The following is a 14,726-nucleotide window of genomic DNA, read 5'->3' as shown; positions in this document are numbered from 1 at the left end:
CTGTTGGCCTCTGGAGTTCTGCTGCCAACGTCCTTGTTCTGGCTGTTGTCCAAAGTGCTGGCTGCTGTCCAAGGCAGGCTTGTAAGAGGCCCGCTTGGAGAAGTGGGGGAGGGGAGGCCCGGGGAGAGCGCTGGCAGGCCGGACGTCAACAGGCAGAGTTTATTTGGAGGAAACAGACAAGGAAAGGGGCACCTTTGTGCCTGGGCTGAGGAAGCTTTATCAAAAAGGTATGTTGGGGACGCCTGGGTGGCTCAGTTGGTTAAGCAGCTGCCTTTGGCTCAGGTCATGATCCCAGTGTTCTGGGATCGAGTTCCGCATCGGGCTCCTAGCTTGGCAGGAAGCCTGCTTCTTCCTCTGCCTCTGCCTGCTGCTCTGTCTGCCTGTGCTTGCTTGCGCTGTCTCTCTCTCTCTGACAAATAAATAAATAAAATCGTAAAAAAAAAAAAAGTATGTTGGTATAAACACCTTGGAGAACAATCTAGCCACATCAGTAAAGGCTGAAGATGGTGTGTCCCTTTACCTAGCAGATTCCTGGGTAAAAATCCTGAGCAAATAGCCCTCAGGCTAAGGGGGCGGATACCAGAGGCGGGGGCAGCCTGGCGATGGTAACGGTGATGGCAGATGGAGGCCATCACGGGGAGAGCGGGTCGAGCTCTTGTAGCCCCGTCACACTGTGGGCAAAAGCTCCCAGCAGGTAAAAATGAGCCCACCGGGGCAGCTCCTATCAGGGAGGATGAACATCACCGAGAGAATATGGAGTGAGGAAAGCAAAGCAAGGTGTTTTATTTATATAAAGTTGAAAGCACGAAAATAGGTCTATATGGTTCGGGGGTACACGTGAACGCAAGGTAGGCAAAGGAATGAGGAATACCAAGTTCAGGGGCGAGGCACCCCTGCAGCAGAGTGTGGGCAGTGGTTGGGAAGGATTTCAGGAAGGCCCCGGTGATAAGTGTACTGTCTTACTCTTAAGCAGGGTTGGGTTCACAAGTGTTTGATAAATGATTCTCGTAAGTGTTTGCATAGCTGAGTGATTTCATAATAAGAGAGGCTGAGGCCCAAGGAGGGAATGGGTGGTGGTAGAGAGGGTGGGGGTTGGGGCAGTTTTAAGAGACAGTAAACAGGCTTAAGAGTCACGGATCTGTGTGCGCCAAGCAGGTGAGTTGCATATGGTGTTCCAGCCTCAGAAGCAGCATGTGCAAAGGGCCTGAGGTGGGAGCAGAGAGGAGGCTGTTGGGAGTATCCACGTGAAAGGCGGTGGTGGGCTAGCTAATGAAGGAGGAACAACAGAGAGAGGAGGTAGAAGGAGATGCTTGGGAGGCCGAAGCAAGGGGCGTGGTGACAGTCCTGCCTTGTGAAGCCTGGGGAAGTCCAAGGTGACTGGGGTACTTCTTTCCTTGGTAGATTGGGGGTAGCAGCATTCCCTGAAGCAGGAACAGCTTCCCATTTTTGCTTCTTGGACCAGCAAGAACATGGGGCTCTGCTTCCTCCAGTCGATGAGCCAAGCAGGACAGACCAAGTCAATGTAATGAGGTCTGTGGGGCTGGGGTCGGGGTATCTGAGCCCACTGAGGTGGCCTGTGGAAAGAATCCCTCCAAGCTTCTCCTGGAAGCTGGGTAGCAGAACTAGATTCCCCCCACCTCGGAGTCTGTCGTTGTCGGAGGAAAGGTCGATGTAGTGAGGAGGGAGAGTTCTCTGCAGTTGCTGGAGGAGACATCTGGTGCTTCTAAAAGCCGTGGCTCGGCAACAGCTCTTTCGATTTGGGTTTTTTCAGAGGCAGTCCTTGAAGCGAGTCTTAGTGCAAGTGGTTTCTCTGGGAGGTGGTCCCAAAGCACTGGCAGGGGGTGTGCGCAGTGCCGTCCCGGGGGGGGGGGCTACTTCCGCGTCTCCACCCCGTGGTCCCCACCGAATTCTCCATAACGCCTGGCTTCTGGTGGCCAAAGCAAACCTCGAGTCGGGGGCGGCAGGCGCCGGCGGCAGCCACTCGGGCCAGCCCGCCACGGAACGGGACGACACGCTGACCGTGACTTCTTGGGCTCTTTGTGGTGGTCCAGGTGTTGCGCTTCCCAAAAGGCATCTTGTGGCCCCTGAGCCCTGGGGGAAGCTTCTCAAGAAAGGGTTCCGTGGTTGGGAGCGCCTGGGAAAAGCAGTGTTCTCCCATCCTGCCTTCCCCAGCGCAGTGCGCAGCAGGAAGGTAATGGCTCGAGGGAGATCCTGGAATCAAATAATGTTTATCTTCGCCTAATCTGGTATTTCCCGAACTTATTTGACTTCAGGGGGAAAAAATGCTATTATGAGCAATCTGCGGACCACCTTCTAACACCCGTGGAGGACATTTTTTGTTTTCCCTTTTCAAGCATTCATCCATCCCTTCCTTCTTCCAATGCTGAGGCGCCATAGGATTTGCTACAGAAATGTGCCTGCGGCTCTGCGGGGACCCAGGATGCGATGGCCAATTGTCATCTCTCACCCCCTGGCCCAGTGATTGGAACACGTGACCCAACTCCGGCCAATGAGACACGTTCCTGAGACTTTGGGTGGAACTCCTGGCAAACAGAAGCTCTTTGCGCACCCACCCGGCATGCGGGTCTCCGGGGAGAGGCGCTCCCTTGCGCGGTTTGCACGTTTCTGTTGGGGAGAGTCTTCCTGTGAATAAAGGCACCACAGAGGCAAGCAGAGGACAGAAATGGAAATAGAAAAGTTGGGTTCTGATAGGCCATCCAGGCACTCAGATCAGTGTTCCTGAAGCCATTATTACTGTTTAAAGAACCCATTGGCTTTTTCTGTGTGTGTGCTTAGGCTAACTTGAGCCAGACTCTCTGTCCGTTGCAGGACAGAGATTTCTGACATAACCATGGCGGCTATCATTTCCACCGACTCACAACCACGATCAGGCCACCCTGGTCTAACGATGAACGCCTAGCAACCCGTGTGAGAAAACTCCAGACTCACCTTTTTCCTCACCCTCCACCTCTTCTAACTGCCCCTCAGAGACACCCAGGAGGACACTTCAAGGCCTGTGCCCCGTCTGTCCCAGGCAATCCTTCCTTGTGCCCCCCCATCCCATTTCCCTCCTGCCTCAATCCCTTCAGGAAAATCTCTCCAGGTTTTCCTTACTTTTGCTTTATTTACTCAGTTTTCTTAGTCTCGGAGCTGAGGAGCCAAGGTTCCAGACAGAGGACCACGTCTGGTGGCAAGCACCCTGGAATACAAGGAAGGAGACTTCGTGTTAGTCACGATTCTGCCACTAGATTTCTGAACTGTGGGCACCTTTGAGGCTGTTGGACCTCGGTCATAAAACCTTCCCATTCTGAGGTCCATAGCCCCAAGAGGCATCCCTGGAAGTAGAAAGAAGGGATCCCTGGTTGCTGAGAAGGTTGGAAACGATCAGATGTGCCTGGAGTCAGAGGCCTAAATATTATCACCACCTTCTAGTTTCGCTTCAGCCCTCCTTTCTCCAATGCCTCCATCTGTAGTTGCCGCTCATGTGGTCCCAGTTCTAGCAGCTCTGGAGACCGTGTGCTCCTGGGTTCTCAGCGTGGGGGATGGGCAAGATATCTGAGCATCTCCATCAAAAGCCCTACACTACTCTAGCTGCCCTAACTTGGGGGATGTGACTTCCTGAGCCAGTTGCTGGCCCAGAATGCCATGTGCTGACTGACTTAGGCTGGTGTCATAAGCTCCACCCCCAATTCTGAAGGACTGGAGATGGGAAGTCTCCCAAACTTAGGGGCGATTGCTGGTAGAAAGGAGGCAGCTTTGAGATGCCCTGGTCCACATTTATTGTGTGCCACACTCACCGAGTCTCACCACACCCCCGTCTATATAAGGTTGGAGGAACCCTTCTTTCAGGAAAGAAAACAGGTTCAGGGAGGTTAAGTGATTTGCTTGAGGTCACACAGCACATTCCAAAGTTACTTACAGAATCCCAAACCCAAAGTCCACTTTGAGGTGGGGGAAGGAAGGCCAAGTTCTGGTTAAAAGTTAGTGCAAAGGAGAAAACAAAGAGGCAAACTAAAAGAGAAATTCCACAGAGAGTAAATTGTGCTCTGCACAGGGATGTTTGCTAGAACTCTGGTGAATAAGGCGCGCGCTCTCTCTCTCTGTCTTCTGGAACCAGCCAACAGGGAAGACATGAGCCTGGAGCTGCCAGACGCATGGGAAGGGCACCCGAGGGAGAAGGCAGCAGAAAGGTAAGCAGTGCCACGTCAGGGAGAAAGATTTTTGGGAATGGGGGGTTGAGATCCTGGATCCATCTGTGCCTGAAGCTGGATCCACCCAAGAACTGTTTAGTTACTTGAGTTTATTAACAGCCTTCCTTCACTTGGCTCAGCTCTGGCTGGGTTCCTGTCATTTGCAAGTGAAAGGGCCCTGACTCATCTCGACAGGATGCTGGGGAGCACCGACCTTCAACGGCCCGCCTTCAGACACATACATATCCCACGCAGTGCCACGCATCTCCCATATGTTTGGTCCTCGCTGTGACCCTGAGTGCGTTCTTCTCCTTATCACCCTTGGACAGATGAGGAAGCTGAGGCTCACAGAGGGCAGGTGGCTGGACCAAGCAGGGTTCTAGCGCTCCCTCCCTGAGCAGCCAGGCTACCGCTGTTCCCAACTGCCTCCTCTGTGCCCACCAGGTCCACCCGCAGTCCCCCTCTGCCCCTGAGCAGGGTGGGCAGCCGGGTCCACTCAGAGCACACCCAGCCGGACAGCTCCAGGGGCTGCTGGCTCTGGGGCTGCAGAGGCTGGGTCTGAACACAGTCCCTTTTCTCGAGGACACAGGACTTCATGAGCCCAGTGGGTGGGCGCTTAGGGCATCTGTGGCCCTGTGGGGGTTCCAAGAAAGAAGGGGAAGTGGGGCTCTGTTCTCCTTCCCTGGGAGCTCTCTGGCCTGCATGTTTGGGCCCCTGCCCCAGGCTGCCTCCCTGTGCACCTGAACGGGCCTCCGAGGTTTCCTCACCCTCTCCCACCTGGCTCCTACACTCACCAATGTTCTTTCTGTTTCCGGATGCCCCCCCAACACCTCGTGCCTTCCACCCCAACGCCCACCGACTCCCTCTCCCACTTGCAACTTTCAGTTTTGCCTCCGCCTCAGCCTTCTGGTCTCCCGTCATGTCTGGTCTTTGGGTCTGCATCTCTGGGGCACCCCTCCCCTTTCTAGCTCTCTCTCTCCACCTGTGTTCCCTCCATCTCTGCCTGCCTCCCCCTGTTGCTCATCTGTCTTGGAAGCGCTGTCTCTCTGCCCTGTCTCTCTGTCTCTGGCGGCTCTCTGTCTCCCATCTCTGTGTCTCTGTCTCTCTCATCTCTCCGTGGCTCTCTGTCTCTCTCTGTGATCTCTCTCCTGCTCTCTGTCTCTCTCCTCCTCTCCCTGCCCCTCCCTCCCCACATCCTGAGTTGTCTTTGGGGAACCGGAAATTTGGGGGATCGGAGAGATACTGGGAGGCTCAGCTACTGCCGCCTAGAGATAATGCGTGGAGGGGGGGGCGCTGAGGCTGGATGGGGGTGGGGGATCCCAGCATCCCCTGCGTCTTCCTCCTGCCCTCTGTGTGCTGCACACAGAGACAGAGGAATTATGTCCCCTCTCTGGGCCTCAGTGCTCCCTTCCGTGGGCTAGGCCTGACTCCCAGGGCTGGTGAGAGACGTCAGCCAAGCAGCCTGGGCAGAGCAGGGAGGGGCTCAGGGGGTTGAAGGAGGGGCTCAGGAGGCAGCGCACATGCAGGGCAGTCTGCCAGTGAGGGGCTGAGAGCCCCAGAGGCTCCCAGGGGCCTTCCCCTCCCTGCTGTCCCTTCCCCTCCCTGCCCGTCATTCATCCCTGCCCTACCACAGCGGCTTCCGTCTTGAACAGCCGCTGGGTCAGACTTTCTCTCCGCAGGTCCTGTCTCTACTCCCTGCTTTAATCCTCACGACACCCCAGTGAGGTGGGCGCCATTATCAACTTTATTTTGCAGATGGGGAAACTGAGCACCGAGAAGCTGAGTGACCCACCCAAGGTCACACAGCTGGGAACCCTCCACGGGGCCAGGACTCTGAAGGAAAGGGGTCGTGGCCACAGTCTGGCTGTGCTGTAGACAGTGCCCGTTCGAGGCAGTGTGGACTCGCCTTAAACCCTGGGGAAAGTCGTTTTCTTCTCAATTCCGAGTCTGGTTACAGACAGAGGCTCTTCTGGGTGCTGCCCTTTGACGCCCTGAGACACTCGGGGCTCTGCCTTTCCCCATAGAGAAAGAAGCCTCAAGCTCGGGGCCCCTGAGCAGACAGCACTATGGACTTTAAGTTGACTTGATTTTGCTGGATTTGTTTGAACTTAGGGCAAGCAACCCTGGCTTTCCATTTGGTTGCCTTGGAAATGAATTTCAGGTTATTTATTTTTTATTTATTTAGTTAAAGATAGAATTAAAAAAAATTATTTGACACAGAGAGAGATCACAAGTAGGCAGAAAGGCAGGCAGAGAGAGGGGAAACAGGCTCCCCCGCTGAGCAGAGAGCCCGATGTGGGACTCGATCCCAGGACCCTGAGATCATGACCCAAGCCAAAGGCAGAGGCTTGACCCACTGAGCCACCCAGGCGCCCCTGGATTTCAGTTTAAAAAGGAAGTCATTTAAAAGAACCCTCATGAGAAAATTGGCTCGGGCAGCTATGACTGTGGTGAAAAGTCCTACATGTCGATTCAGGATGGAGTCTTAGGAAACCCAGAGAGACGGAGAACCCTTGAGTGGCCTGTAACGTCCCTCCCAGCCAGGCAGAGCTCCTGGCCACTCAGGGGCAGGGCTGGGACCCTAGCAGCCACCGCACAGGCTGCGGGAGCCTGAGAGGCCGTCCGGCTCCATAGGAGTTCCTAGGAGCAAGCACTAGACTCCAGCAGGGGCTGTTTGGTTCAGAGATGCGCTGGCAGGGGAGGCCGGCCCGGAGGATCATGGGAGAGGGCTAAGCTGGCCTGGACGCCCAGCAGCAAGTGAGGGGATGGTCCTGCAGAGCAGGAGGCGGCGGCCTCTGGGGGTGCCCAGACATCCCCAGCCCAGCCAGCAGGCAGCTGGCTTGACCCCTAGCTGTGCCCCCCAGGCCCCATGCCCACGTCCGGACCGCCCAGAGGTTGGGGAGGAGGTTTTCCCCATAAAGGAAGCAGGGCCCCACAGAAGCAAGGGTCTCCCGACCACTGACCTGGGGGTCAGGCAACCCTAACCTCCAGACCTAACTCCTGCTCACCCCTGGGCTTGCTTGGAGCTCCTTACCTGCTCTAGACCTCAGTCCACCCCTCTGTTGAGTGGGGGTGAGTGGGGTGACGGGGCCCAAGCAGATCAGTGGTTTGGTTTTTTTTTTTTTTTTAATTTTTATTAGCATATAATGTATCATCAGCCCCACGGGTACAGGTCTGTGAATCATCAGGCTTACACACTTCACGGCACTCACCGTGACACATACCCTCCCCAGTGTCCGTAACCCAACCATGTTTTTTGTTTTTAAGATTTCATTTATTTATCTGGCAGAGAGAGACAGAGACACACAGTGAGAGCAGGAACAGAAGAAGGGGCAGAGGGAGAGGGAGAAGCAGGCTTCCTGCTGAGCAGAGAGCCCGATGCGGGGCTCGATCCCAGGACCGTGGGATCACGACCTGAGCCAAGGGCAGACGCTTAACAACTGAGCCACCCAGGCGCTCCAGATCAGCGGTTTGTAACCCGTGCCAAGGAGCTAATTCAGAGATTCAGCAGCTGTTGGATGTGTGGAGACAAATACGAGAGTTTGATGGGTGTCTGTTGACTCAGCCTTTCTCTAGGAAAATATAGTTTATTGTTCTAATTTTTTTTTTATCGTAAAAGAGAATGATACATTTGAACCCACAAAGCAAGTTTATGTCAATGGAAGACGGGGCTTTATCTGTTTCTTGCACACAGGGCTCCTGAGCCCAGCCTTCCGGCTCCTGCCCACATGCAGCCTCCACGCCTGCCCCTGCCTCCAGGTCTCTGTTCTCCCTCTCCGGGGTGCCTGGAGCTCTCGCACATCCTCAGGGGCCCCAAGCTTCTGTCACTGGGATCTCAGATCAAGTTCCCCTTCTCCGAGCCCTTCCTGTCCATTCCCTGTAATCTCGGGCCCTCCCAGTCACCCCATATCCTGCTTCCCCACTGAGTGGGTATCATCAACATTGATCTTTTCCTGTGTTCAGCGTCTGTCTTTGTCCTCCCCAGACTGGTAGCTGCCCTCCTCACCTCTGTCGCTCCAGGGCCTGGAGCTTGACATGGAGTCCATGCCTGGTAAGTGTTGTCAGAATGAACCAAGTAAAAGCAAGCCCAAGACAAGCTGGTCAGCCTCTTATGTGACAAGTTCCCCTCCGCCACCTCCCACCCCCGTCCTTGCCATCCTAGCAAGTGGTACCCGACCAGCCCCTGGCCCGGTGGGGGTGGTGGTGGTGGGGGGAGCATTGTCTAAAGGGGAGAGCAAACTGGTGGCCCACCGCAGCGTTTAAATGCTTTTCTTTTTTTTTTTATTGTGGTAAAAAAAAAAAGCACACATAACAGAAAATTCAACCATCTAGGCATTTCTCAGGGTACACGTTGAATTGTGTTAAGCGTATTCACATCGCTGTGCAACAGATCTCTAGAACGTTTTCTTCTTGCAAAACTAAAACTCTGTATGCGTTAAACAACACCTTCCCATGTCCCCCTCCCCCAGGCCCTGGCAGCCACCCGACTGCTTTCTGTTTCTATGCGTTTGACTACTTTAGGTGCCTCGTATAATTGGCATCATGCACTGACTTTTTGTGTCTGGTTTATTTCACTTAGCACGTCCCTAAGGTTCATCCTCGTTGCAGGTGACACGGTTTCCATCCTTGCTAAGGCTGAAAGTTATTCCATTGTGTACGTACACACCATATTTTGTGTGCCCACTCACCCCCTGGGGGCCTCCTGGGCTTGCTTCTACCTCTCGGCTGTTGTGAATGATGCTGGTAATGAACACAGGTATGCAAATATCTCTTCCAGACTCCACTGTCCGTTCTTTGGGGTACTTACCCAAAGTGCCCTTGCTGGATCACTATGGTAATGCTATTTTTCTTTTCTTCTCTCTCTCTTTTTTTTTTTTTTTAAAGAACGGCATACTATTTTCTGTGGTGGCTGCCCCATTTTACCTTCCCCCACCCCCGGCAGGGCAGACGGGTTCCAAGTCCTCTGAATCCGTGCCAACCCTTATTACTTTCTACTTTCTTATAGTAGTCATCTTAATGTATATGTGGCGATATTTTGTTATTTAATCTGCAGTGGCCTAATGAATGAAGTGGACGATCTTTTCTTTTAAAATATTTTATTTATTTACTTACTTACTTATTTAGCGTGCCGACGGTTAGGTAAGAGCCAGAGGGAGAGGGAGAGAGGGGATCTCAAGCAGTCTCTGTGCTAAGTGCGGAGCCTGATGCAGGGCTCGATCTCACAACCCTGAGATCATGACCTAAACCGAAATCAAGAGCCGGATGCTCAACCAACTGAGCCCCCCAGACGCCCCTGAACATCTTTTTATGTGCACGTTGGCCATTTGTATATTGTCTTTAGGGACATGTGTCTTCCAATTCTTTGCCCATTTAAAAAATTTTAGTTTTTTGGTGTGTTGTTGTTGACTTGTAGGAACTCTTTATATATATTCTGGATATTAACGCCATTTCAGATATATGATCAGTGGATATTTTCTTCCATTTGTGAGTAGTTGCCTTTTCACTCCATTGATTTTGTTCTCTGATGTGCAGAAGCTTTGATGTTTGATGTGGTCCCACGTACTTAATTTTGCTTTGCTCCTGACCCTTTTGCATCGTATCCAAGAATCATCGTGCATCCAGTATCATGAAGCTTCTTTCCTGTTTTGACCCCCACCCCAGAATTTTATAGTTTTAGATCTTTTATTTGATCTTAATCCATTTCAAGTTCAATTTTGTATATGGTGTTAAGTAAGGTTCCAACTCTCTCTCATTTTATTTTATTTTATTTTTTTGCATGTGGATATCCAATTTTCCCAACACCATTTGTAGAAAAGACTGTCCTTTCCCCATTGAGTAGTCTTGGCACCCCTGGTGGAGGTCATGTGACCCTGTATGTGAAGACTTATTTCGGGACTCTCTATTCTATTCCTTTGGTCTCTATGTCTGTCTTTATGCCAGTACCACACTGTTTTGATTACGGTAGGTTTGTAATGAGTTGTTTTTTCTTTTTTTTTAAAGATTTATTTATTTATTTGACAGACAGAGATCACAAGTAGGCAGAGAGGCAGAGAGAGGAGGAACCAGGCTCCCTGCTGAGCAGAGATTCCCAATTCGGGGCCTGATCCCAGGACCCTGGGATCATGACCCGAGCTGAAGGCAGAGGCTTAACCCACTGAGCCACCCAGGTGCCCCTGTAATGAGTTTTGAAATCGGGAAGTGTGAGACTTATTTCTCCTTCTTTTTCAAGATAATTTTGGGTATTTGTGGTCTCTTGAGAGTCCATATGAATTTAAGATGGATTTTTTCCTATTTAAATTTTTTTTTATTTTTTTATTTATTTATTTATTTATTTATTTATTTATTTTTTTAAAGATTTTATTTATTTGTTTGTCAGAGAGAGAGGGGGAGAGAGTGAGCACAGGCAGACAGAGTGGCAGGCAGAGGCAGAGGGAGAAGCAGGCTCCCTGCCGAGCAAGGAGCCCGATGTGGGACTCGATCCTAGGACGCTGGGATCATGACCTGAGCTGAAGGCAGCTGCTTAACCCACTGAGCCACCCAGGCGTCCCTTAAATTTTTTTTTTTAAAGAGAGAGGCTGTGAGGGGCACCTGGGTGGCTCAGTGGGTTAAGCACCTGCCTTTGGCTCAGGTCATGATCCAGGGTTCTGGGATCGAGTCCCGCATTGGGTTTCCTGCTCAGCAGGGAGCCTGCTTCTTCCTCTCCCTCTGCCTGCTGCTCCCCTGCTTGTGCTCTCTCTCTCTGTCGAATAAATAAATGAAATCTTATTAAAAAATAAAATCTTAAAAAAGAGAGAGAGTGTGTGTGTCGGGTGGGGGGCAGAGGGAGAGGGAGAGAGAATCTTAAGCAGGCTCTATGCTCAATGTGGAACCCAACTCAGGGCTCGATCTCATGACCTGAGATCAAGAGTCAGATGCTTAACTGACTGAGCCACCCAAGTGACCCTCTACTTATAATTTTTTTAAAAATTAGTTGCTCTATCACTTAGAATTAAATCTGGTTGTAAGTAACAAAGACATGACTACAGCAGCTTAGGCAAAATAATAGTCTAATTCTCTTGGGTGTTAAAAAAAATAAAAAAGACAGGAGGGGGGAGGTGTCTGGCTGGCTCAGTCAGTGGTACAGGCAGCTCTCAATCTTGAGGTTGTGAGTTTGAACCCCATGTTGAGTGTGGGGGTTACCAAAAAAAAATACTGGAGAGAGGCATCAGGGTCTTTGTACAAATTAGAAATTAGAAAAAGATGCTCTGTTTCCCAGAAGCTTTATTCCCGCTTGTTGGAAAACTGTTGTCATATGATGATTTTCTTCAAATAAGAATATTCCAGAAAATGGTCACGGTATACAGATCAGCCATGTGAGAGCAGAGGGCCTGTGGACACAGTGTCCTGTGAGGCGAGCAGTCTAGGGAGACGAGCCAGCTTCACGGCCTCCCCGGGGGCCCATTCCGTTCCACAGCTGCATGGTTCGCCATGATATGGGTGTTCCTTCCTGAATTCTCCAGGGATGGACATTTGATTGATTGATTGATTGATTTGTAATTTTATTTTTTCAATTTATTTAAATTCAATTAATTAACACAGAGTGTATTATTAGTTTCAGAGGTAGAGTTTAGTGATTCATCAGTTGCATACAACAAGGGCTCATTCCATCCCGTGCCCTCATTAATGTCCATCACCCTGTTACCCTGTCCCTCCACAGGGATGGACATTTTAGACGGTTTTCAATAATTTGCCAAAAAAAAAAAAAAGTCACAGTGAACAACCTTATACACAAGCCATTTAACCATACGTGGGAGTATCTCTGTATAACGAATCCCTAGAAGTGGAGTCATTGGGTCAAAGTGAACGAGCATGTGGGATTGTGATAGATATTTCCAAATTCCCCTTCGGGGGAGGGGGCCGGCTGTCACCCCCACAAGCAATAATCCGACAGCGCCTGTCTCCCCACATCCTTGCCAACTCAGAGCGCTATTGAACTCTTTAACTTTTTGCCCAACTGTCAGGCATCTAGCTGCATTTTAATTTGCATTTCTCTTTTCATGAAGAAAAGATGAACATCTCTTTGTGTGTTTAAAAGTCATTGTATTTTTTTCTGCGATCCATTTGTATATACTGTCACTTTTTTTTTCCAGGTAGTTTTTTCTTGTTTATTTCTAGGAACGTTTTACATATTAGGAAAATTAACTCTTTGTTATTCGAGGGAGCAAATATATTTTCCCGGTTTGTCACTTTCCCAGTTTGGCCCTTTTTATAAAAATGAACAAACAAATCAAACAAACACAAAGGCCTCTGAAGTGTGACATACACAGCAAAGTATCAGATCAGAAGTGTTCAGCTTGGTGAATCATCACAAAGCAAGCCCCCCTCTCCCCGTGTTAGTTCTCGATTGCTGTTTATATCACCCGGCCTTTTGCTACGAGAAGTATTTTTGTTTTGTTTTTGTTTTTTAAATTTTTACATAGTGGTTTATTGTTTCCATTTAAGTCTCCAATGTAATTTGTCCTTGGTGTAAGGGGCGAGGCACGGAGCAGCCTTTCACTTATTATTTTTTTTTTTCAGGTGGTAAAACCTGGTCCCCAACGCCATTTAGTGACTAATCTGTGTTTTCTGTACTCATCTGAAATGGTGTCACATCCTCAAAATTCCCCTGACCTGTTTTTGGATTTTCTGCTCTGTTCTATAACATCTTTCTCTTCATGGGCCGTTTCTGCTGGTGGTCTTGGACCTGGAGGACTACTTCTACGCTGTTTTACACAGAAGTTGTAGTTGTTAGCAGCTTGGACCTTTGAGTCCTCAGTTCGAATTACTGACTCCAGCAGCCAGCGACTTCAACTCTCTGCCTCAGTTTCTTCATCTGTAAAGTGGGGATAATAATAGTACCTACCTCAGGGTGCCTGGGTGGCTCAGTGGGTTAAAGCCTCTGCTTTCGGCTCAGGTCATGATCCCAGGGTCCTGGAATCAAGTCCCGCATCAGGCTCTCTGCTTCAGCAGGGAGACCGCAAAATAACAATAAATAAATAAATAGTCCTACCTCTTAGGGTCATTGAGAGGATTAAGTAATTTAATGTGTTATGTAAAGTGCCTAGAACAGTGTCTGGTATATAATACATCCTAAGTGTTAACCATTTATTTCTATTATTTAAAGCCATTTAAAAAAATGTTTTCTTCTTTCACTTTTCATTGGGGGGAGGGCAGGAAGGGGCAGAGGGAAAGGGAGAGAGACAATCTTAAGCAGGCTCCACACCCAGCTCAGGGCTCAATCTCGTGACCCTGAGATCATGACCTGGACCAAAATCAGGAGTCTGATGCTTAATTGACTGAGCCACCCAGGTGACCCTTATTTTATTTTTTAAGATTTATTATTTTTTCATTTGACAGAGAGAGAAATCACAAGTAGGCAGAGAGGCAGGCAGAAAGAGAGAGGGAAGCAGGCTCCCTGCCGAGCAGAGAGCCCGATGCGGGACTCGATCCCAGGACCCTGAGATCATGACCCAAGCTGAAGGCAGAGGCTCAACCCACTGAGCCACCCATGCGCCCTTATTTTATTTTTTTAAGTAAGCTCTGTGTCCAACATTGGGCTTGAACTCACAACCCTGGGATCAAGGCGGGCAGGCTCCACTGACTGAGCCGGCCAGGAGCTCTGAAGGCCATTTTGAATCCTTCCATCAGCTCTGTGCTCTAGGAAGTATTGTTAACCCCAGTTTTGGACGAAGACCTGGAGTCTTGGAGCTGAGAAGTGACTTGCCCGGGGCCTTGGCGCCCAGCTGCACTGGTTCTGAAAGGGGCCTTCCCATTCCTGAGCCCCACGCCTTCGGGTCTGGCTGCCTTGAGCAGTCAGACTTTGGGTTCCCATGAGTGCGAAGGGCCTCCTCTTCCTCCCTCTCCCCAGGCCCAGCACGGCTGTGGCCGATCCTCAGAGAGGAAACGTCACAGAGCCTCAGCTGTGGGACGGGGGTGGGTGGGGTGGGGGTGTGTCGGGGGGGTGGGGGGATGTAGGGGGTGGGATGAGGCTTCAGCACCAGGTCCCCTTCGAAAAGGCCTAGGGGACCCGGGGGGAACGGGGACCTTCACAGCTCAGCCCCTTCCTCCAGGGCTTGCCCAGCCGCTGCAGGGAAGCCAGGTCTCCGAGGAGGCAGGGGCCCTCTCTGGGCGTCCTGGGGGTTGAAAAGAGACCCCCATGGGGCACCTTGGGGGCTCAGTGGGGTAAAGCCTCTGCTTTTGGCTCAGGTCATGATCTCAGGGTCCTGGGATCGAGCCCCGCATCGGGCTCTCTGCTTGGCAGCGAGTCTGCTTCCCTTTCTCTCTCTCTGCCTGCCTCTCTGCCTATGGGTGATCTCTGTCTGTCAAATAAATAAATAACATCTTTAAAAAAGAGAAAAAGAGACCCCCAGTCTGTCAGTCACCAGCTGTGTGGGGTGGGGGGAGGAGGCCTCTACCTCTCTGGGCCTCAGTATTCTTATCTGTATAATGGGCAGCTTGTACCGGGACTTGAAGCAGAGGATGTGCGTGCCGAAGATGGGCTTGGAGCGTTGATCTGTG

General features: G+C 50.9%; 1 long non-coding RNA gene across 1 annotated transcript; it reads left to right on the top strand.

Moving 5' to 3' along the window:
- The first annotated feature begins 128 nt into the window (after positions 1-128).
- On the top strand, positions 129-2,670 carry LOC122895677. Its single transcript, XR_006382255.1, has 2 exons — positions 129-227; positions 2,355-2,670. It is a non-coding gene; the product is annotated as an uncharacterized LOC122895677 (long non-coding RNA).
- The last annotated feature ends 12,056 nt before the right edge of the window (positions 2,671-14,726 follow it).

Source organism: Neovison vison, chromosome 14, assembly GCF_020171115.1.
Source record: "Neovison vison isolate M4711 chromosome 14, ASM_NN_V1, whole genome shotgun sequence".
Lineage (NCBI taxonomy): Eukaryota > Metazoa > Chordata > Mammalia > Carnivora > Mustelidae > Neogale > Neogale vison.
The sequence above is the reverse complement of the archived record's forward strand: the minus strand, read 5'-3'. Positions and strand labels throughout refer to the sequence as shown.